The sequence below is a fragment of the Magnolia sinica genome, chromosome 5 (genome assembly GCF_029962835.1).
Source record: "Magnolia sinica isolate HGM2019 chromosome 5, MsV1, whole genome shotgun sequence".
Classification (NCBI taxonomy): domain Eukaryota; kingdom Viridiplantae; phylum Streptophyta; class Magnoliopsida; order Magnoliales; family Magnoliaceae; genus Magnolia; species Magnolia sinica.
This window is the reverse complement of record NC_080577.1, coordinates 12,702,229-12,725,456: the sequence shown is the minus strand read 5'-3', so window position 1 is coordinate 12,725,456 and position 23,228 is coordinate 12,702,229. Positions and strand designations below refer to the sequence as shown.

The 23,228-nt window shown below is 39.9% G+C and overlaps 1 protein-coding gene, 1 long non-coding RNA gene and 1 other non-coding gene across 3 annotated transcripts in view; all 3 read right to left on the bottom strand.

Moving 5' to 3' along the window:
* LOC131246946 (uncharacterized) overlaps positions 1–23,228 on the bottom strand; it is a 223,901-nt gene that overhangs the window by 138,127 nt on the left and 62,546 nt on the right. The window lies entirely within an intron of this gene.
* LOC131245477 (uncharacterized) lies at positions 1,386–22,365 on the bottom strand. The gene is made up of 3 exons (XR_009170890.1): positions 22,356–22,365; positions 22,117–22,232; positions 1,386–1,782 (listed from the first exon to the last, which is right to left on the bottom strand). It is a non-coding gene; the product is annotated as an uncharacterized LOC131245477 (long non-coding RNA).
* Positions 12,235–12,341, bottom strand: LOC131247645 (small nucleolar RNA R71). Its single transcript, XR_009171921.1, has one exon. It is a non-coding gene; the product is annotated as a small nucleolar RNA R71 (small nucleolar RNA).

The window sequence follows — 23,228 nt, the reverse complement described above, 5'->3', positions numbered from 1 at the left end:
GGTTATTAAAGCCAAGCCTGCCACATAAGCTTCTCCATAGGGCAACGCTTGTGCGAGATCCCAGTCGTCTATTAGATGTGTTTATACGTGGTGATAAAAACCATTCATCTAGTTACATATCAGGAATATGAGCCTCGTGAGAAAAGACACACTTACAAAGATAGCCCGCCCGTCAGCCAGGACACACTGTCGAAACCAATAGATATTGGTCTCATTCAATGCATAGGTGTGGCTACGGCTGCAACTTGGGTTGGGGTCAATCCAAACCCGTTTGATGCGACCCGAGCTCAGGTCGGGTTGTCAAGATCCTTGGTAGGGTTGGAAAATTCCAATCAATTTAAGTTCAGGTTAGGTTTGGGTTGAGTAAATTTGAGTCAGGCTGGGAATAATCACATGTATTTGAGTTGGGTGGCTCAGTTTAAGTTGTGTTGGGTTCGGTTTGGGTTAGGTACCTCAGGTTGGAGTAGGATTCGGGTTAGCTAGCTGAGTTGGGTCCTCTTGAGGTTGGGTTTGGCTTAGGTTGCGGTCAACCTGAGCCAACAAACCCGAGCTACATGACTAAGTGCGGACCACCTTTTACACGGCTTGAATGTTCATATATATATATATATATATATATATATATATATATATATATATATATATATATATATATATATAAATTTCACTAGTGATTCAAAATAGATAAACAACATGACTAATATCAAGATTTTAACAATATGACAATAATATTGCAAAAAATAAACCAAATGATGTTATATATTTTCAAAATAACAACATATTTTAAAATATCTCTTTCTTATATTAACTTGAAAAGGAGTAAAACCCTTAGAGAATTTTATATATATCAGCACAAATTCCTCGGCTTGGCCCTCGACCAATTGCCTTCTACCATCATCTCTCTTACTTATGCCAAAGAAAAAAAATTTCTTGCTGCTGAATTTTCAATTGGCAGCAGTCAGAGGATACTAATCTTGTCATAAGTTTAGCGGTTGAAGAAATGAAGAAGGCCATCATTTTTTCTTGAATGATAGGTGGACAAAGAACAGATTTGTAGCGGCCCATGATTCTTTTTTTATTACAGTTGTTTGGACAAGAACTTTCAAAGAGGTGCCAAAAAATTTATCTAGGTATATATATATATATATATATAGTCTCAGTGATATTTGTGGGATAACATCCCGAGAAAAACCTCAAAATTTGAAAATCCCTCTAGAAATTTCCAGACCAAGAAATTGCCACTAAAGAGAATTGTCACCAAGTAATAAGGTAGAAACTACTTCAGGGCTATTGGGGTGGCCTATTTGTCATTCTCCCGAGCTCCGCCAGGCCCCAGTAGTGGGCATGCATTTCATAGCCAAGCTTTGCAGCCCAGGCCTTGAGAGGACTGTAGAATTTCTCATTATCCTATGTCCCAATTGAAATAAGTCAGAAAAGTCCATACAATCTCTAACCACACTACGCAGCTGGTGACACCTATTTTCTTGGACATGAACTGTGACATGCTCAGGTAAACCCGGGCTAATGAGGTAAGTCTCACTGATAAGGTAAAAGCATTAATTAAAAAAAAATAATAATAATAATAAATAAAACAGTGCAGGCAAGATTAGGAAGCGTACATAAACTGGACATGGCAGATTATGGTACAGTTACACCCGACCGAGCTATTTCTACCCGTGTTGGTCTTATGTGTAAACCAGTTGGATTCTCCGCTGCAGGGATCCACGCTGAAATTCCAGTCGGGTTTGTTGAGTGTCGTTGCAATTTCATTAAGAGCCTCCACTAATCACATAAAACAATACCACACATCAATGCATTAGTTTGCCAATATTCAAAATATCAGTTGAAATGAATTCAAATGAGCCTGCTGACAATACATATGTATGCTAGTAAATTTATGATTTTAAGGGAATGATGCATTGCTTAGTATATGTATGATTTTGTACTCTATATTTATGTTTTTTATATTTTGAAAAAAAATAAATAAATAAACTGGTTGGAAGGTTTTTAAATTACAACTATTAGAGTTTAATTATCACGCACACCATGATCATTTTAACATGTAAACAAATTAAGGAGGAATGCTCACTTACAATTAACCATGCATGTCAGTGCTAGATTTAGGCAAATAAGAAAGAAGGTTTTCAAATCCTTTAAAATTATTCTAATTGGTTTAGTCATCCCACTTAAAATTTAAATTTAAAGTAATTTTAAATTATTTTATTAATTAGTTAATAATTTGTATAATTGAATATAGTAAAATCATACTCATATATTGTAGGATCTTCTCGTCTAAGAAATTTTCTTCTTTTTTCCCACACTTATATTCACACTCGCACACCTCACGTGAACACTCGATCCCATGATCTCGACATTGATATAGAGTCTGTCTGCCACCGAGCCATGGAGTTGAATAAGAAAATTTACTTAGTTACTAATCATGCATAAAATTGAATAAAATAAAATTAGACTTTCACCAAGGATCTCCACTCTGTATAATGCCACTATCTCCACTACGAACAACAACGTTTCATGATTCTTCTAATGCGGTTGGTCTTGGAAGGGTCATGAACTTTGAAGTTGAAAAGGGCATACAGAGAGGTTTCCAAAAGAGATTTCCAACATAAAGGGTGACGAGGTTATTCATGTGTCTCTATGACTTACATTGGTTGTTTGATTTCTAAATTATAATATAAATACATTGTAAATTAGCATCATTACTTGTATTTAGCCCCAAAGGCGATGTTGACAAGTTTAGTGTTTTTGGTGCAAAACAAGTGTGGGAAGACATTTTGGGTGCAAAAAATTCAGGCCCACTGTAATGCATAGGTCATATCTATGCCATCCATCCCTTTCGGTAGGTTATTTTAGGGCATGAGCCAAAAAATGAGGTAGATCTAAAGCTCAAGTGAACCACACCACATTAAATATTGGGAATTGAATGCCTATCATTGGTAACTGCTTGGAAGCCATAGAAGTTTTGGATCAAGCTTATTTTTTATGTTTTCCCTTTATCCATGTCTTTATGATCTTTTGAACTGGTTGGATGACAAATAAACATCGGTATGGGACCTAGGAAGGTATTAACTTTCAACATTTGAGGTCCATTGAGACTACTATTTCATGTAGTATGGTCCATGGAAGCTTTGGATTTGATTTTGAGGCATGCCATAAAATGAGCTTTTGAAATGGATGGACAACATAGATACAACATATTCATCACACTGGCCCCACAGTTTTTGTGCAAATAAAATACATAAATTCACTTAAGACTCACAATTCCTCTATTAAATAAACAATGGTAGAAAGTAGGAGTGTTGATCGTATGTGGAGGCACAATGATTTCCTTTGCTGACTCCTCTTATTAGTCCACATCAGTACTGGTCATGACATTACATGAGGTCAACTGAAAAAAAAAATATTTACAAAATAAAAAATAAAAGTACATACTTTGGCCATTAAGGTATTTTGACATTGGATGTCTCACTTTTCTCTCCGAGGTTCGTATACAATGGGGTGTTTGGCACATGGAATTGGATGGTATTAAGAGGGATGGAATTGCTTTTTTTGCGGTAAATGCACTTGTAGGTGGATTGTCTCTTAATGTCATGGGAATGAAGTATTCACTTTGGTGTTTGGATAATGTAGGATGTAGGGTTTAAATAAATGTTTTTATTCATGTAGTGTTAGGTTGTACATGTAAAAGAACAACTAATTTCAAAAATTATGTTTGAAAACTACAATAAGAAATAAGGTGGGGCCCACCTTGATGTTTGTGAGTAATCCATCTTGTCCATCCATTTTGCAAGATCATTTTAAGACATGCTTTGTAAGCCCCACCATGAAATGTCTTACATCCACATCGTCCATCCATTTTGCAAGATCATTTTAAGACAAGCAAAAATAAGACAGATCCAAAGCTCAAGTGGACCACACCACGAAAGCACCGGAAGAGTGATACCCACCGTTGAAACCATCCTAGGGCCCACCATGATGTTTATTTACCATCCAACATGTTCATATCACCTGGATGAAGAGAAAACATAAATACCTAGATGACCAGAATATATTAGATATCAACTTGATCCAACTTATGTGGCTATCAAGAAGTTTTCAATGGTATGTGTTTAATCCCCATGTTTTATGTGGTGTGGTATACTTAAGCTATGAATATCCTTCCATCTTAATATCACACCCTTAAAATGAGTTGGCAAAATGGATGAAGGGAGTAGATAAAACACATACACCATGTAGGTCTCACTCCCGGTCCTTACCCCAGGGTTTGGCCCGTGACCCCAACACAACTAGGTTTCAAATATCCGTGTGCCCAACCTGATGTATATATCTCATCCATGCTGTCAATTCATTTTCCACCTCATTTAAGTGCATGAGCCCAAAAATGATGTAGACCTTTGGATCAAGTTGATATTTATGTTTTCCCTTCATCTAGGGTTATGTGACCTAATCAACAAGTTGGATGGTAAATACCCTTACAATGGGTATTAGGAGTTCAATCGCCATTGTTTATGCTAGTTTGGTTCACATAGGATTTAAATCTACCTCATTTTAGGCTTAACTACTAAAATGAGCAGAAAAAATATATTAACGGCATGGATAAAACAAATACACCATTGTCAGGGCCATAGAGATTTGATACCAGCAAGTTGGCTGGTGGTGGGGTGACCACCCAAACCGTGTCCGCGAAAATCGGCAGCGGATAATGTCGGACGCGGATTGCGGTTTGCGTCCTATCCCTGCCCGGACGGTAATCCATCCGGGCAAGGCTCTATAAGGCTCACCGTTATCTGGTTTATCCACGCCGTTCATCGTTTTTCTCCAATCATTTAAAAATATGATGCTAAAAATGAGGCAAGTGAAAGGCTTAAGTGGACCACAAAGTAGGGATTGAACGTCTACCATTAAAAACTTCTTGGGAGCTGGAGATGTTTCGGATCAAGCTGATATTTGTGTTTTCACCTAATCCACGTCTACATGACATTATGAATAGGCTGGATGGTAAAAAAACATGCCGGTGGGCCATAGAAAGGTTTCAACGGTTGGTGTCATTATTACGGCAGCTTCCTTTGGTGTGCTCCACTGGAGCATTAGACCTGCCTCATTTTTAGGTTCATACATTAAGATGATCTATAAAAAAAAGTGATGAACGGTGTGGACAAAATACTTACGTCACGGTGGGCCGGACGGATCCCTGCCCGGACGGATTACCGTCCGGGAGGGGGTAGGACGCAATCCGCGTCCGATTACGTGAGACCCCGGATCCATAGAGGGGGGTGGGACCCTGACTGTGGAGCCCACTGATCTATTTGACTACATCCATGCCGTTCATATACATTGGAAGTTCATTTTAGGGTATATATATATATATATATATATATATATATATATATATATATAAAGGCAACCCCAAATCTTAAATGAGCCACGGTACAGGAAACTGTGGTGATTGACCATTAAAAACTTCTGGTAGGCCACAAAGGATTTGGATCAAGATGATATTTGTGTGGTCTCTCCATCCATGTGTTTGTGACCTTGCCAACAAGTTCTATGGAAAATAAACATTCAAATGTAATCGATGAAGTTTTAATGATGAGATTCAATCACGACTATTCCCTGTAGTGTGGTCTACCTAAGACCTGAGTCAGCTCCAAAAATTGGGTCATGTGCTAAAATGAACTTTCAAAATCGTTGGACGGTGTGGATTTAAGATACATACATCACTGTTAACCCCACAGTCAGTGTTACGCCATCTTCGGTGAATCCAGATTCTAACTAATCCGCTCCACGAATATCGAGGAAGCGCAGGCGCGAATTGGCTGGTGCCACACATAACATGGACTAGTATGAGTACGTGTCCTGTGAAGACTATCGCGGACGCTACTCGAATTTCGAACTGTACGAACGGTTCAAAGGAGATCAAAGTTACATGGCCCCACAATAATGTATTTAGAGGGAACATTTTAGAGTATTAGCTCAAAAATGAGTCAAATTCGAAGGACAAGTAGGCCACACCATGAATATCGTCGGGACAATGATTCTCACCCATCATAACGTTTACTTTCCATTCAAATCTGTTCTTAATATCACACGGACAGATGAAAAACAAATATCATATAGGTCCAAAATTTCTATGACCTCCAAAAGTACTTCAACTGTAGGCGTTCAATCCTCCACTGTCTATGTATATTATTTTTATGCTTAAGCCTCGTGATGAGCTCGGCAAATGAACGTACGGTTTGGATATAACACATACTTCATGATAGACCCACGTAACTTGGTGACGTTAACACGTAGTCGGATCGGTGGCGTGTGGTACACCGGCCAATCGGCTTTCAAGCTTGATGTACTACATCTGATCCGGATTTCCCACGGATATCCCGCCAAAGCCTTTCTTAGTAAGTTATTACCCAAGGATGATGTTGGCCCACCGAGATGTGAGAAATATAACCGTTCATCCGTTTTTCGAGCTCATTTTAGGACGTACGACTAACAAGGAGGTGTATCTAACACGCGGGACACACAAAAGAAAACAATGGGAGCAACCATTGAAGCATTCTTATAACCGGAGAAGTTCTGTATCACGCTTTATTTTCTCTCTTCAATTTTTTCTCCTGGTGTGACCTACTTGAGTTTTGTATCCATCCCATATTTAATATCACCTTATAAATTGAGCTTCCAAAACGGATGAACGGAATGGATTTCTCACAAATATTTCAGTTGCCCCACCCAGCCTCGTTACTTATTTCGGAAGGCTTTTGCAGGATATTCGCGTCCAACTACATCACAGGAAAACGACGATGATAATGACATAACACGTGATGCAGCTATGATAATGCCCCGCGAATACCGAGGAGCATTACAGGAAACAACGATGATAACGACGTGACACGGAATATAACTATGATAATGAAACTCAACGTTAATATGAAAAATTGGGAAGCGGAATTGGCCGGTGTACCACACACCAGCTATATATCTGTGTATTGACATCAGCAAGTTCCGTGGGTCTTATTACGAAGCATTTGTTATATTTAAACCGCCCATCCATTTTTCAAGCTCATAGTAAGAATTGAGACGATAAATAATAAAAATCTAACGATCAAGTGGACCACACTGTAAAAAGCAGTGGGGATTGAACGTTTGCCATTGAAATCCTTTCGGGGTTCACATAAGTTTTGAATCAATATGAAATTTTTTTTTCCTCTTCATTTAAGTCTTTGTGGCATTATGAACAATTGGATGGAAAATAAACATTATTGTGGACCTTAACAAAATTTTTAACGATGAAAATCATGATCTCGGCTGCTATTTATGTGTGGTCCTGTTGATCTTTGGATATAATTTATTTTTTGGATAGTACTCTTGAAAACATGGATGAACGGAGTGGACATAATAAATTCATCATCGTGGGGTCCGTGTAACTTTGATCTCCTTTGAACCGTTCCACATAACTCGGAGCTTGAGGGTCGTCTACGCTCGCCTTCGTACGACACGTACCTACACGAGCCTACATGAGCCTCACAATAATGTATTTATTGTATACACACCATTCATCCATCTTTTGAGTATACCCAAGAGCATGAACCCGAAAGATATGGAAACGGATTGGCTGGCTCTAGAGCATGAACTCAAAAGAGGGAATAAGATTGGGTACTGAGTTACTCTGTACGCTTTTATCATACTGAGTAAACTCAATTGGGCTTACTATAAATGTATGTGAGTTATCCACGTCATCCATTCAGTTTTCCAGATTATTTTAGTGGTTGATTCTAAAATAGAAGTATTTCCAAAGCTTAAGTGGACCACACTAAAGGAAACAATGCGAATAATGACTTCCACTGTTGAAACCTTGTTAAGGCCCACAGTGATGTTTATTTGTCATCCAACCTGTTCATAAGATTACATCGACATAGATGAAGGGCAAACACAAATATCAGCTTGATCCAAAACTTTTGTGGGCCCCAAGAAATTTTCAATAGTAGAATTTCAATTCACATTATTTCCCGTGGTGAGGTCTACTTGAGATTTGAATATATCTCATTTTTGGGATCAAGCCATATAATTAGCTGTTAAAATGGAAGGACGGAGTAAATAAAATATGTAAATTACGGTGGATCCCACAGAGTTTACTCAATACGCTTACTACGCAATCCGCTTCCCCTGCCATGGGCAAATGGCCTATGGTCGGTGCTCCATGGGCCTCACTATGATGTATTTGTTTAATCCATACCGTACATATATTTTTATAGATCATTTTAAAGTATGAGACCAAAAATGAGGTATAAACCAATCTCAAGTGGACCACATTATAGGAAACAATGTTGAATGAATGTTGACCATTAAAAACTTTTTGGAACCATAAAAGTTTTGGATCAAGCTAATCTTTGTTTTTTCCCTTCATCTGGGCCTTTATGACCTAGTCAATAGATTGGATGTCAAATAAACAGTACAGTGGGACTTAGGAGGATTTTAATGGTGGATATCCAATCACTATTGTTTTCCTGTGGTGTGGTCCACCTGAGATTTATATCCCTATCGTTTTTAGGATCAAGCCATGAAATGATCTGTAAAAATGGATGAACAGCATGGATGAAACACATATATCATGGTACGGTCCACAGAGCACCGACCACCAGCCACGGCTAGTGGAAGGGGAGTAGCTAATCTGTTTCCCTCTCTTTTGGGGAAGCGGATTGCGTACTGAGTAACTCAGTACAAAAAGCATACGGAGTAAACTCCGTGGGATCCACCATGATTTACATATTTTATCTACTCCGTCCATCCATTTTAACAGATAATTATATGACTTGATCCCAAAAATGAGATATATTCAAATCTCAAGTAGACCTCACCATGTGAAATAGTGTGAATTGAAATTCTACCATTGAAAATTTCTTGGGGCCCATGGAAGTTTTGGATCAAGCTGATATTTGTGTTTGCCCTTCATATATGTCTGCGTAATCTTATGAACAGGTATTGAGGGTCAAATATTGCATATCAGACCCAGTTATTGCATGGATTTACAAGCATGATACCGTTTCATGGCCCGATTTAATCGTATTTGTGATCCAGAGTGTATTTACCAGCATGGACTGAAAAAGGGTGCTAGAGTGTGGATTTGACACTCCGAAGTTATCAGAGCAAGGGACGCACTCTAGAGAACCAAGACTGAAGAATTTACATGCTAGGGATCAGAGAAAATCAAGCCATTCACGTTAAAGAGGCCCGAAATTGGTGAAAAATGCAAGATCACATAGTTCTCGTCATTTGATTGGCTCAAAACTTCATACATGGCCTGCGGGCCATAAATTAACCGTACGTATCAAATTTCAACCCTTGGATCACTATAGAAGCGCCCCAACTGACAGATCAGCCCATAAACCGTTGATTCTAGGCCCGCCTGATATCTGGAGCTACCTAAAATCTGGTCTCAACGCCTTAAATAGGGGGACTAATTGAATGAATGGATTGGATTTTGATTGAAGATCATAATGGGCCCCGTATGTACAGCGTATGTGCATAATGTGCACACGTTCCGCCGTGTACCGAACTGACTAAGGCGGGTCAGCGCATCTTCTTCCTAAAACGGCAATTGCCGTTTGGCGCTGTTGAAACGGACGGACGACGTCCGTTTTTGCGGATGCTAGTGGACCCCATAGAATGACCGTACGGATGATCCAAGCCGTCCATCTTGTAGAGGGCCATGAATTCTTCAAACCTATGCTAACTGTTTGTACCCATGCAAGCACACGTGCGCGATACAGAGGCCATAAGTGGACTGCCCTGCAACGTTCAAATTGATGTTTGAATGATTTCTTCTCTGATTCTGAGTCAATGGACATGAAAAACCATCCGTTTCTTACCGAAATTTCGAGGGCAATCTAATGGACGGGGTGGATTTCCTCGAAAACACCTCTGTGGGGCCCACTGATCACGTCAGCGCCGGACGTGCGAAAGGCTACGCACGTCTGCGAAATCTGATTTTTCAGGCAGTTGTGGCCCACCATCTTTGATCATATGGCAGATCTGAACCGTCCATCGTGTAGGCCAGCCAAAATACCTCCAAGAGACGTTGATTTTACAGGAATAACGCAAGGAACGCGAGAGTTATGAAGCCCCGAACTTGGCTGCGAAAAGGCTTTCGCTGCGCGTGCGATAGCTTCCCAAATCCGATTTCCACCACTCCAAAAGCTATAAAAAGAGTTCCAAACGTGGAGAAGAGGGTGTGCTTGAACAGGGGACGTCAGATAGAGAAAGAGAGGCGGAGAGAGAAGTGTTTGAAATTTTTATATATTTTTTCTTTATTTTTCTTCTTTTTCCTATGAATTATGTTGAGATTTAGTCTAATTATGTTAGGCTAAACCTCTTAGCTAGGGCTAAGAGGTGAAGCTTGTGGCGTGATGGGAGCTTCTACAGGTTTGATTTAAACTGAACTGATTGACTCTGTTTTGATTTAAGAAATTCTTTTAGTCATTAATGGTTTGTTGTGATTTAAATTACAGTAGATCTGTGATGGCTTGAATAATTCCTTTCCTTTTATTTTGATGTTCGGAAACCCTGTTGTTCGCCATCGTCTCATAGACATGGTTGGATGATGGAATCCTTCCTAACACTCATACATCTTTTAGTTGGTTATGGATTGGTCTAAGTTCTGTTGTTTACCTTGTCTCTTAGGCATGGATTTGTGATGGAATCATACCTAATTCTTATACCTTTCATCTCTTGAAAACTATATCGAGTAAGTTTAGTATAATATCCATGAAGCAGGCATAAGATCTCCCTGATCTCTACAAGTGGATCATCTGAATCCCTAGTTCCCTTTCTCTGACTTCTTTAAGTTTAGATTAATATTTCACCATTATTCCTCAAATCACAATTGGTTTAGATTTCATCTTAGCCTAGTTGTAGATCTGGTTATTTTCAGATAACGTACCTGTGGATTCGACCTCGGTCTTACCGAGTTTATTACTACATCACAACCCTGCACTTGGGGTGTGAACAAGTTTTTGGCGCTACGTTTCCTGAAGTTAACTGGTTTTAGGATTAGTTTAAGATTAGGACTTTTCTGATTTTTAGGATTTATTTTAGAATTTTCTAATTCCAGGTTTTCCTTTAATTTTTAGAAATCTTCTATTTAAATAACTTTCTATTTTTAGATAGTTTTTCTTTTTTTTAGAAACTAACCCAACTTTCTTATTTTGTAGGATTCTGAGATAGGTTTCTAAATTGGTAATTTCTCTCTTCCTTACTATTTCTAGATTAGGATTCCTTTTTAATAAGTTTCTAATTCTAACCCTTTTAGAATCTAATTTTGTTTTCTATTTTATTTTTAGAAATTTTCTATTTTAAGGCTTTCTGTTTAGAAACTAACTTTCCTGTTTTGTAGGCTTATTAGAAATTTCTAATTCAGTACGCTCTTTCTAAATTTCTACTTTCTAATTTAAGAATTCTTCCTTGTTTCTTTTTATTTATATATTTCTCTTCTTAGGAATTTTATAGGCTTGCTGTTCTTAGAAACTAACTTGTTTTGTTCTATTTTGCAGGTTTCAATTTAGGGACTCCAATTTGGTAACTTCCTTCCAACCCTCTTTCTCTTTTCAAATTTTTATTTCCCTTCTTAGGATTAGGTTTAGAATTTGATTGAGGGCTGCGAGTGTTTCATGCCCAAGTGGGCTCGTGACAACACTCGACGTCTCTTGACTGAAGGAGGATTAGTTGAGGGGTTAACTGTCCATCGTAGAACTAGACACCGCTCGAAATCCCGAGTTAATTGAGGATATAGCTGGAAATCAATCTCTTCTACCCCAACCTAGGGTAGAAGATCTCCAGGATGAGAATGAGGTGCATCAAGCACCCCCGCCTCGTACCTTACGAGATTACTTACAACCGGCGGGGGTGAGTACGCCCTCATGCATGGTTTTTCCTGAGAATGCAGGACGCATGGATATCAAGCCAGGGGTGATCCAACTCCTCCCTAAATTTCATGGGCTTGAGTCAGAGAATCCTTACTTACATTTAAAAGAATTTGACGAGATCATAGCTACCTTATACTTTCCTAACGTGTCTGATGACACGGTCAGGTTGAAACTCTTTCCCTTTTCTTTGAAAGAGAAAGCCAAGACGTGGTTACATTCACTACGTCCTCGATCAATTGGCAGATGGAATGACATGACAAGGGAGTTCATTAAGAAGTTTTTCCCATACCATAAGACGAACACCCTGAGAAAGTCGATCATGAACTTCGCCCAAAGGGAAGATGAAACATTCTTCCAATGTTGGGAGCGGTTCAAGGATCTTGTCAGTTCATGCCCACAACATGGTTTTGAAACGTGGCGCATCACGAACTTTTTCTATGATGGACTGACATCTCCCATGCGCCAATTAGTCGAGACGATGTGTAATGGGGAGTTTATGAATAAAGGAGTCGATGAAGTGTGGGATTACTTTGATAAACTTGCTGAGAACACACAATCATGGGACATCTCCCCTAGACCTAGTACTACGTCTAGGCCGACTCATTCCAAGGAAAGGGGTGGAATGTATCTCCTGAGAGAAGACGATAATATTAATACTAAGGTAGCTAATCTCATTAGGAAACTCGAGGCCATGGAATTTAAGAAGGATAAAGCTAAGGAAATTGTTTGTAGCATCTGTGATTGCAACATTCATACTACTAAAAACTGTCCAACTATCTCTGCCTTTCAAGAGGTATTAAATGAGCAATCCAATGCTGTAAGCAATTACCAAAGACCTTTCAGTGGGCCCACCTTTAACACATACAATCTTGGCTGGAGAAATCATCCCAACTTCAGTTGGAGGAATGGACAAACCGCTACATTTCAAGGTTACCTAAATCAAAATCCAACTCAAGAGAAACCTCAAGAGGATTCGGTTCTGAAACATTTTCAAAAGCAAGAGCTTTTCAATCAGGGTATGCTACAGGCCTTCCAAGACCTAACAAAAGCAATACAAGGACTTAAGGCTGAACATACGATTGGGAACAAGGGGAGCTTCCCCCAACCTCTTCCCAATCCTAAACCGCAATATGAAGTTAGCGACCCAAGCTCTTCAAATCGGATGGAGCAAGCCTAAATCCATCACCACTCTTAGGAGTGGAAAGATCATTGACAAAACCATTCCTGTTAGGGCTGAACCTAAGGACCCGGAAGTGGATAAAGAAGATGGATCTAGCCATGCCCCACCAGAGTTAGAACCGGAACCTCAAGGAAAGCCGGTTGCTCCATTTCCCCAACGGTTGGTTGCACCAAAATCGCTCTCTAACTCTCAGGATATTCTAGAGGTGTTGAAACAAGTGAAGGTCAACATTCTACTACTTGATGCCGTGAAACAAATACCTTTATATGCCAAATTCCTGAAAGACTTATGTACGACCAAAAGACGGCAAAATATTCAAAAGAAAATCTTCCTGACTGAGAAAGTGAGTGCCATCCTAAAGCAAGATGTGCCGCAAAAATTCAAAGACCCCGGTAGCCCAACCATATCATGTGTAATTGGGGACTATTGAATTGATCACGTACTTCTTGACTTAGGAGCGAGCGTTAATCTTATCCCCTACTCGGTATATAAACAGTTGGGCTTAGGTGAATTAAAACCCACCTTAACCACACTACAACTTGCTGATCGCTCTGTTCATATACCAAGAGGGATAATTGAGGATGTGTTGGTCCAGGTTGATCGATTTTACTACCCAGTTGATTTCATCATCATGGATATCGAACCCATCGGTAACACAAGCACTCAGATTCCAGTCATTCTTGGTCGCCCATTCCTTGCCACTTCAAACGCAATTATCAATTGCAGGAATGGTGTCATGAGTATGTCTTTCGGGAATATGACATTAGAAATGAATATCTTTTTCAACACGGCCAGACGGATAGAGGAAGATGACGATATCTACGATATTAACATGATCGATACTTTCGTGGATGACAGGACACCCCTTACCTTATCCTCCGATCCTCTAGAGACGTGCCTGGCCCACTCCCATAAGTTTAATGATGACATAATTAGGGAGACTTGTGCCATGCTTGATGCGGTACCGGTACTTGAAGTTAACCGGTGGAGGCCACAATTTGAAGAGTTATCCCAAACTGATGAAGTGCCTCTACCGTCTAACCTCAAGTCACCGAAGCTTGACCTAAAATCTTTGCCCTCTGATTTAAAATATGCATACTTAGGTCAAGATGAGACATACCCGGTGGTGATTTCTGCCCACCTTGAGAAAGAACAAGAGAGTATGCTCATATCTACTCTCCTGGAGCATAAGGGAGCCCTTGGATGGACAATCGCGGACCTCAAGGGAATTTACCCCTCGATTTGTACTCACCGCATATATCTTGAGGATAATGCGAAGACCGCTCGGCAACCACAATGTAGACTAAATCCAAACATGAAGGAAGTGGTTAAGGCCGAGGTTCTTAAACTATTGGATGTGGGTATCATATACCCTATATCTGATAGTCAATGGGTGAGTCCAACTCAGGTGGTTCTTAAGAAGTCCGGGATCACCATCGTAGCCAATGCCAATAATGAACTCGTGCCGACTAGAGTCACTACTGGTTGGAGGATGTGCATTGACTACAGAAAATTAAATACCGTCACGAGGAAAGACCACTTTCCTTTGCCCTTCATTGATCAGATCTTGGAAAGGTTAGCTGGTCATTCCTATTACAGTTTCCTTGACGGGTATTCGGGCTACAACCAGATAGAGATCGCCCCTGAAGATTAAGAAAAGACTACGTTTACATGTCCCTACGGCACCTTTGCTTACCGAAGGATGCCGTTTGGACTATGTAATGCTCCTGCCACCTTCCAGCGATGTATGATGAGCATATTTTCTGACATGGTGGGGCAATATTTAGAGGTCTTCATGGACGATTTCTCTGTCTTCGGTCCATCTTTCAGCGAGTGCTTGGAAAGTCTTAAATGCGTGCTGAAAAGATGTGAAGAAAAGAACTTGGTACTTAATTGGGAGAAGTGCTATTTCATGGTTCAAAAAGAAATTATCCTTGGACATATTATTTCATCCAAAGGAATCGAGGTGGATAAGGCAAAGATCGATCTTATCTCTAACCTACCTCCACCCAAGAACATAAGGGACGTGCGATCCTTCTTAGGACACGCTGGGTTTTACAGAAGATTCATAAAGGACTTTAGTCTCATCTCTCGTCCTCTATGTAATCTACTTCAAAAGGATGCACCATACGAGTGGACTGAACCATGTCAGGAAGCTTTCACTAAGCTTAAAGGCATATTGACTAGTGCACCCATCATACAGCCACCTGACTGGAGCATTCCTTTTGAACTTATGTGCGACACGTCTGATTATGCTCTTGGGGCAGTTCTAGGCCAGAGAAAAGATAAGAAACCCTACGTTATTCATTACACAAGTAAGACTCTAAATCCTGCCCAAGTAAACTACTCGACTGCGGAAAAGGAACTCTTAGCCGTAGTGTTCACCTTGGATAAATTTAGGTCATACTTGATTGGATCCAAGATCATTATTTACACTGATCACGCAGCGCTTAAGTATCTTCTGTCTAAGAATGATGCTAAGCCGCGCCTGATACGATGGATCCTCCTACTCCAGGAATTTGACCTAGAGATAAAAGATAAAAAAATGAGTAGAGAACGTAGTGGCTGACCATCTTTCTCGCCTTAATCCCTCTGATTCCTTTGAGACGACGCAAATTAATAACATGTTCCCTGACGAACAGTTGTTCAGAGTCTCCCATTCGCCTTGGTTCGCTGATATCGCTAATTATCTTGCCACAGGTTCCATACCGACACATTGGACTGCCCAAGATAAGAAGAAATTTTTGACCAAGGTGCGCAACTTCTTCTAGGATGATCCATACTTGTTTAAATATTGCCCAGACCAAATCTTGAGGAGATTTGTGCTAGATGATGAGCATCAGAGTGTCATCTCCTTCTGTCACTCACAGGCCTGTGGTGGTCACTTTTTTACAAAAAAGACCACGACAAAAATTCTTCAGTGTGACTTCTATTGGCCCACTATGTTCAGGGACACTCATGAGTTTTGCAGAGCTTGTGAGCGTTGTCAGAAATTGGGAGCATTATCCCGTCAAAATATGATGCCCTTGAATCCCATTCTTATCATAGAGGCATTTGATTGCTGGGGCATCGATTTCATGGGGTCATTCCCCCAATCTTTTGGGAATTTATATATTTTGCTTGCCATAGACTATGTCACTAAATGGGTCGAAGCGATTCCGTGTCGAACTAATGACCATCGCACGGTCATTAAATTCCTGAAAGAAAACATCATTTCCCGATTTGGAACGCCTCGAGCTATCATTAGTGATGGGGGCTCACACTTTTGTAATAGACCATTTGAGAGTTTAATGAAGAAATACGGTATCTCTCATAAGGTGAGCACCCCATACCACCTACAGACAAGCGGGCAAGTTAAGATTTCCAATAAGGAGATCAAACACATTTTGGAAAAAACGGTTAACCCTGACCATAAGGATTGGTCAATTCGATTGACCGATACCTTATGGGCGTACCGTACTGCTTTTAAAACCCCTATTGGAATGTCTCCCTTTAAACTTGTCTATGGGAAAGCTTGCCACTTGCCTGTGGAGTTGGAACATAGAGCCTACTGGGCGATCAAAAGTTTGAATTTCAATTTGGACAACGCTGGCTCGCTACGCAAACTTCAGTTAAATGAACTCGAAGAAATCTGGAACGACGCTTATGAGAACTCGAGAATTTACAAGGACAGGATGAAGGCGTTTCATGACCAACATATTTTACGAAAATCATTCACACCTGGTCAGAAAGTCCTTTTATATAATTCTCAGTTACATTTCTTTCCAGGTAAACTTCGATCTCGTTGGACTGGCCCTTACATTGTGGTCACTGCGTATTCGGACAATGGCAAGGAGTTTAAAGTAAATGGACATCGCTTAAAGCCATTTGTCGAGAAATTTGATTCCGTGGACATGTCCATACCTCTGACTAATCCTGTTTACCAGGATTGACCTCCTAGTCTGATGGAGGTATAGGTAGGTTCCTGTTTTCTTAGGACTAGGATAGTTTCCTGTATACTATTTTAGGATAAACGGTAAACTTAGCGCTCCTGGGAGCCAACCCAGCTTTTCATTCTGTTTCATTTTCCTAGTTAGTTAGTTCAATGTTTGTGGGTAACATTGCTGCAAACCCTCACGAGACTACAACTCGTCCACTAGGGGTAACTTAGGGGTTTAACGGCTTGTTGCATACGCTAAATGCAATCGAGAGTACCTGCGAAAGTGGTGTAGGTAGGATTTCATTTTTGTTATTTTTATTTTACTTCTGTTGGTTTCTCTCTTGTGCTGACCCGATCTTATGTAGATATCTTTGGAAAGTCTTTTGATTCTTTCGTCCAGGTACTATCTTTCCATCACTCCTCTTATATTTTGTTGTCCCATGTGCATTGCATGTTTATTTCTTTTACATTGAGGATAATGTAGATTTTAGGTTGGGGGTGGGAGATTAGGGTTCCTAATCAGCATTTTCTTGGTCTTGAGCAAAAATTGTGAAATTTTTTTAATTTTTCTGGACTTTCTTGTGAATTCGAAGGGATTTTGACGGCCATCTAGGGCACTTGGAATTTCAAGATACGTGATGTTGGTAATTTAAGACGCTTGGATTCAGTATCTGTTGGATTTCATAGTTAAGTTTGAATTGTTAATCCAAAATTAGAAGTTGTAAACATTGATTGAGTTATGATCTCACATGTCACATCTCGCTTTCACATTAAGGTTTCAGTTTGATATTGAAGGATTTACTTGGTACTCACTAAGCTTGAAAGGAACCAACCTGAGAAATTGAAAGGATTGGGCGAATGGTCTACACCATAGGTTTGCTCCCTATAGGTGTAGATTTAATTCCTTATGAATAATATGAAAAAAAAATTGGGTGTACAGTCTTCATCATAGGTTTGCTCCCTGTAGGTGAGGATTTGATTCCCCTTCTTGGCGTTACTTTTAATGGAAAAATCAAAAGCTGAAGGAATGAAAAAATGATCTGTGAGGCAAGTTTTGGTTATCATGAATCTTCTTATTGGTTACCAGTGATATCCTGAAATAGAGAAGTGAATTTTAATGATGATAAGCTGAGATTACACTGTACGCTCATAGATCTTAATGATTAGAATTTTTCTAATTAATGGAATAATACTTTGAACTTGATTATGAAGTTTACCGTGCGCTTGAGTCTAGGAGAAAGTAATATCCAACATTCATGAATCTGGGAATTCTCATATCTGGATTATTCTACAAAAATCACTCGAGTTTATAGAAATTGTTCTGTAATTCTCAACTTACTTTTCGCATATTTTGCTCGGGACTAGCAAAATGCTGGTTGGGGGTTGTGTTGAGGGTCAAATATTGCATATCAGACCCAGTTATTGCATGGATTTACAAGCATGATACCGTTTAATGGCCCGATTTAATCGTGTTTGTGATGCAGAGTGTATTTACCAGCATGGACTGAAAAAGGGTGCTAGAAGTGTGGATTTGACACTCCGAAGTTACCAGAGCAAGGGACGCACTCCAGAGAACCAAGACTGAAGAATTTACATGCCAGGGATCCGAGGAAATCAAGCCATTCACGTTAAAGAGGCCCGAAATTGGTGAAAAATGCAAGATCACATAGTTCTCGCCATCTGATTGGCTCAAAACTTCATACATGGCCTGAGGGCCATAAATTAACCGTACATATCAAATTTCAGCCCTCGGATCACTATGGAAGTGCCCCAACTGACAGATCAGCCCATAAACCGTTGATTCTAGGCCCGCCTGATATCTGGAGCTGCCTAAAATCTGGTCTCAACGCCTTAAATAGGGGGACTAATTGAATGAATGGATTGGATTTTGATTGAAGATCATAATGGGCCCCGTATGTACAGCGTATGTGCATAATGTGCACACGTTCCGCCGTGTACCGAACTGACTAAGGCGGGTCAGCAGGCGCTGACCCGCATCTTCTTCCTAAAACGGCAATTGCCGTTTGACGCTGTTGAAACGGACGGACGGCGTCCATTTTTGCGGATGCTAGTGGACCCCATAGAATGACCGTACGGATGATCCAAGCCGTCCATCTTGTAGAGGGCCATGAATTCTTCAAACCTATGCTAACTGTTTGTACCCATGCAAGCACACGTGCACGATACAGAGGGCATAAGTGGACTGCCCTGCAATGTTCAAATTGATGTTTGAATGATTTCTTCTCTGATTCTGAGTCAATGGACATGAAAAACCATCCGTTTCTTATCGAAATTTCGAGGGCAATCTAATGGATAGGGTGGATTTCCTCGAAAATACCTCTGTGGGGCCCACCGATCACGTTAGCGCCGGACGTGCGAAAGGCTACGCACGTCCGCGAAATCTGATTTTCCAAGCAGTTGTGGCCCACCATCTTTGATCATATGACAGATCTGAACTGTCCATCGTGTAGGCCAGCCAAAATAACTCCAAGAGACGTTGATTTTACAGGAACAACGCAAGGAACGCGAGAGTTATGAAGCCCTGAACTTGGCTGCGAAAAGGTTTTCGCTGCGCGTGCGATAGCTTCCCAAATCCGATTTCCACCACTCCAAAAGTTATAAAAAGAGTTCCAAACGTGGATAAGAGGGTGTGCTTGAACAGGGGACGTCAGATAGAGAAAGAGAGGCGGAGAGAGAAGTGTTTGAAATTTTTATATATTTTTTCTTTATTTTTCTTCTTTTTCCTATGAATTATGTTGAGATTTAGTCTAATTATGTTAGGCTAAACCTCTTAGCTAGGGCGAAGAGGTGAAGCTTGTGGCGTGATGGGAGCTTCTACAGGTTTGATTTGAACTGAACTGATTGACTCTGTTTTGATTTAAGAAATTTTTTTAGTCATTAATGGTTTGTTGTGATTTAAATTACAGTAGATCTGTGATGGCTTGAATAATTCCTTTCCTTTTATTTTGATGTTCGGAAACCCTTTTGTTCGCCATCGTCTCATAGACATGGTTGGATGATGGAATCCTTCCTAACACTCATACATCTTTTACTTGGTTATGGATTGGTCTAAGTTCTGTTGTTTACCTTGTCTTTTAGGCTTGGATTTGTGATGGAATCATACCTAATTCTTATACCTTTCATCTCTTGAAAACTATATCGAGTAAGTTCAGTATAATATCCATGAAGCAGACATAAGATCTCCTTGATCTTTACAAGTGAATCCTCTGAATCCCTAGTTCCCTTTCTCTGAATTCTTTAAGTTTAGATTAATATTTCACCATTATTCCTCAAATCACAATTGGTTTAGATTTCATCTTAGCTTAGTTTTAGATCTGATTATTTTCAGATAACGTACAGGTTTCAGTCCCTGTGGATTCGACCTCGGTCTTACCGAGTTTATTACTACATCACAACCCTGCACTTGGGGTGTGAACAACAGGTTGGATGACAAATAAACATCACTGTAGGCCCTAACAAGGTTTCAACAATGGAAGTCATTATTCGCATTGTTTCCTTTAGTGTGGTCCACTTAAGCTTGGGGAATACTTCTATTTTAGAATCAACCACTGAAGCATACTGAGTAACTCGGTACCCAATCCTATTAATTCCGATGGCAAGAGCAGCCAGCCAATCCGTTTCCAAAAGAGATTCCTATCCAAAGTTCAAGTGAACCACATTATAGATAGAAGTGGGATAACAAAGCTCGCTGTTAAAATATACATAGGCACACCATAACATTTATTTTCCATCCAATGTATTCAATGTCACACATAACCGCACGAAGAGGAAAAACAAATATCATATTAAACCAGAACTTTTGTGATCCTCAGAAGGGTTCCAATGATATACGTTAAATCCCCACTGCTTTTTAAAATGTTGTTTACTTGATCTTTATACCTATCTTATTTTTCATCTCGAGCCTTAAGATGAGCTCATCAAATTAATGGATGGTTGGGATATAATACATACTTCATGATGCGACCCACGGCTTGGTGACGTCAACACACCAGACAGATCGGTGGTGTGGTGGTGTGTACCAGCCAAGCCAATCCGCTTCCCCAATCACATGGTCATAAATATGATTTTTTTTTATATCCTCCGTGATTCTTCTAACAGTAAATCCTTGATGTTAATCATCACATGAAGAATGCTTCATGAAGTCGGATTTCGCCCTGCCATTTTTGACAGATGTGTGCAGATGGGAGCTTTGTAGAGCCCACCGTGATGTATATGCTTTATCCACGCCGTCCATCTATTTTACCATATCATTTTAGAGATAAAGTCCCAAAAATGAGGCAGATCGAAGGCTAAAGTGAAACACATCACTGAAACCCGTGGTCACAATGACGCCGACCGTTGAAACCTTCTAGGGCCCAACGATGTTTATTTTCCATCCAACCTGTTCATAAGGTCACACACAGTAGGATGAAAGGAAAACACAAATATCAGCTGCTCGATCAAAACTTCTGCGGCTCCCAAGAAGTTTTTAACGGTGATCGTCCAAACCCTAATGTGTGGTCCACTTGAGCTTTAAATCTGCCTCATTTTTGGGGTTACACTACAAAATGACATGAAAAAAATGGACGGACGGTGTGGATAAAAAAAATACATCACGGTGGGTCCCACAGAGCCCCTGTCTGGACCGAGTCCGACCAGGCAAGCGCAGTAGGCAATTCACATCGGTGCTGAAGAAGAAAGGCATGTCTTAAAAATGCAAGAGAAAGCGAAGGTGGGGGAGAGAGAAACAATGATTTAAAGGAATTGCAGGGTCCTTCCTGCTGTATTGACTGATGCGCATGTGGGGCCAGTGATCCAAGCCACATATATGATCATGGGTCTCACTTGGGGATGAGGGATCCAAAAAATCTCGCATCCTGGAATATTTAAACCCTTTCATCATTGAGCGTCTTCTGTCGGAAAATTGTTAAAGGTTAGGATCTTCCAATCCTGGCAATTTATGAGGCGGATCCATCAACCGCGTATCTATCTCATCAAATCAACGGTTTGGATCATGAATCATGGCCCAACATGCGAATTCGATGACAATACCCTATATTTCCTCTTCAAAATCAGCCTCGTACCTTCATCTTGAGCAAGCAGAGGGGCTCCACATCCCAACGATCCACATAGATGCAGTGCAAGAACCCAAACGAAGAGAACACGCACGGAAAACATCTTCCTCTTTGTAAATCAGTTCCTGACAAAAGACAAGTTGAACAGAAGAAAACGTAGAATCAAAACAAGTTGAAATCGCATCAGAAATCAAACAGATTTTCTCTTCAGAAGAGAATTTCAGTTGGGAAGGAGAAAGAGAACGAACAGAGCATGAGTCGAAGATCTTGAATGTTCACAGCAGGAAGAAGCTCAAGATGATGTGGATCATCTTAATGTGCTAGGGCTGCACATAGTCAAATATTTGAGCTGGACGAGTGGTTCGCCGAGCTTTTCATGAGCCATCAGGAAAGCCTTTTGATGAGCAGATGATGCCGATGTTTCAAGCGTCACCGACTCCTGCGGCTGTTATTTTCTTGGGTATTGATGGGACCGTACGGCCCATCAGGTAAAATTGATTCCTTTCATGTGAAGAGTTATCGAAGGTACATAAGTACTTTTAATGCGTCATTTTTCTCCTGTTCAAAAATAGAAAGGAATTGATTTATTTTCATAAGTGAGTGAAACATTTTCTTTAAAATGTTAATATAGTGGAGAAAATAAATTCTCCTCCGACATGATGTTTTAAATAATTAAATTTACAAAAGAAAGATCTTTTTTTTTTTTTTTCTTCAAACTTGCAAACTAAATATTAAAAAATGGAAAGAGAGCATTTTCTATTGTTATTATTATTTTAAATCGAATTGATAATCATGATTCGTAATTAAGATCATAAAACTCTAAATAATATCAACAAAAAACCCACATTAAAAATGAAATTAACTACCTAAGTTAAGCTATGTTGATCTAATGATGCCCGGCACTCTTTTAAGCAGCTAAACTTGATGATAAGCGGTCATTATGGTCTCTCATATCCTGCACGCACTACATGAAAAAGAGTCAAATTCAATGGTTTAAAACCATTGATTTTACTGAAAATTGATGAACATTTAGGTGGGGAAAGACCGCCGAAAATTTCAATGTCGAAAACAAAATTCAGTAGTTCTAAACCGCCTTATATTTTTTTGTCGATTCAGTAGAG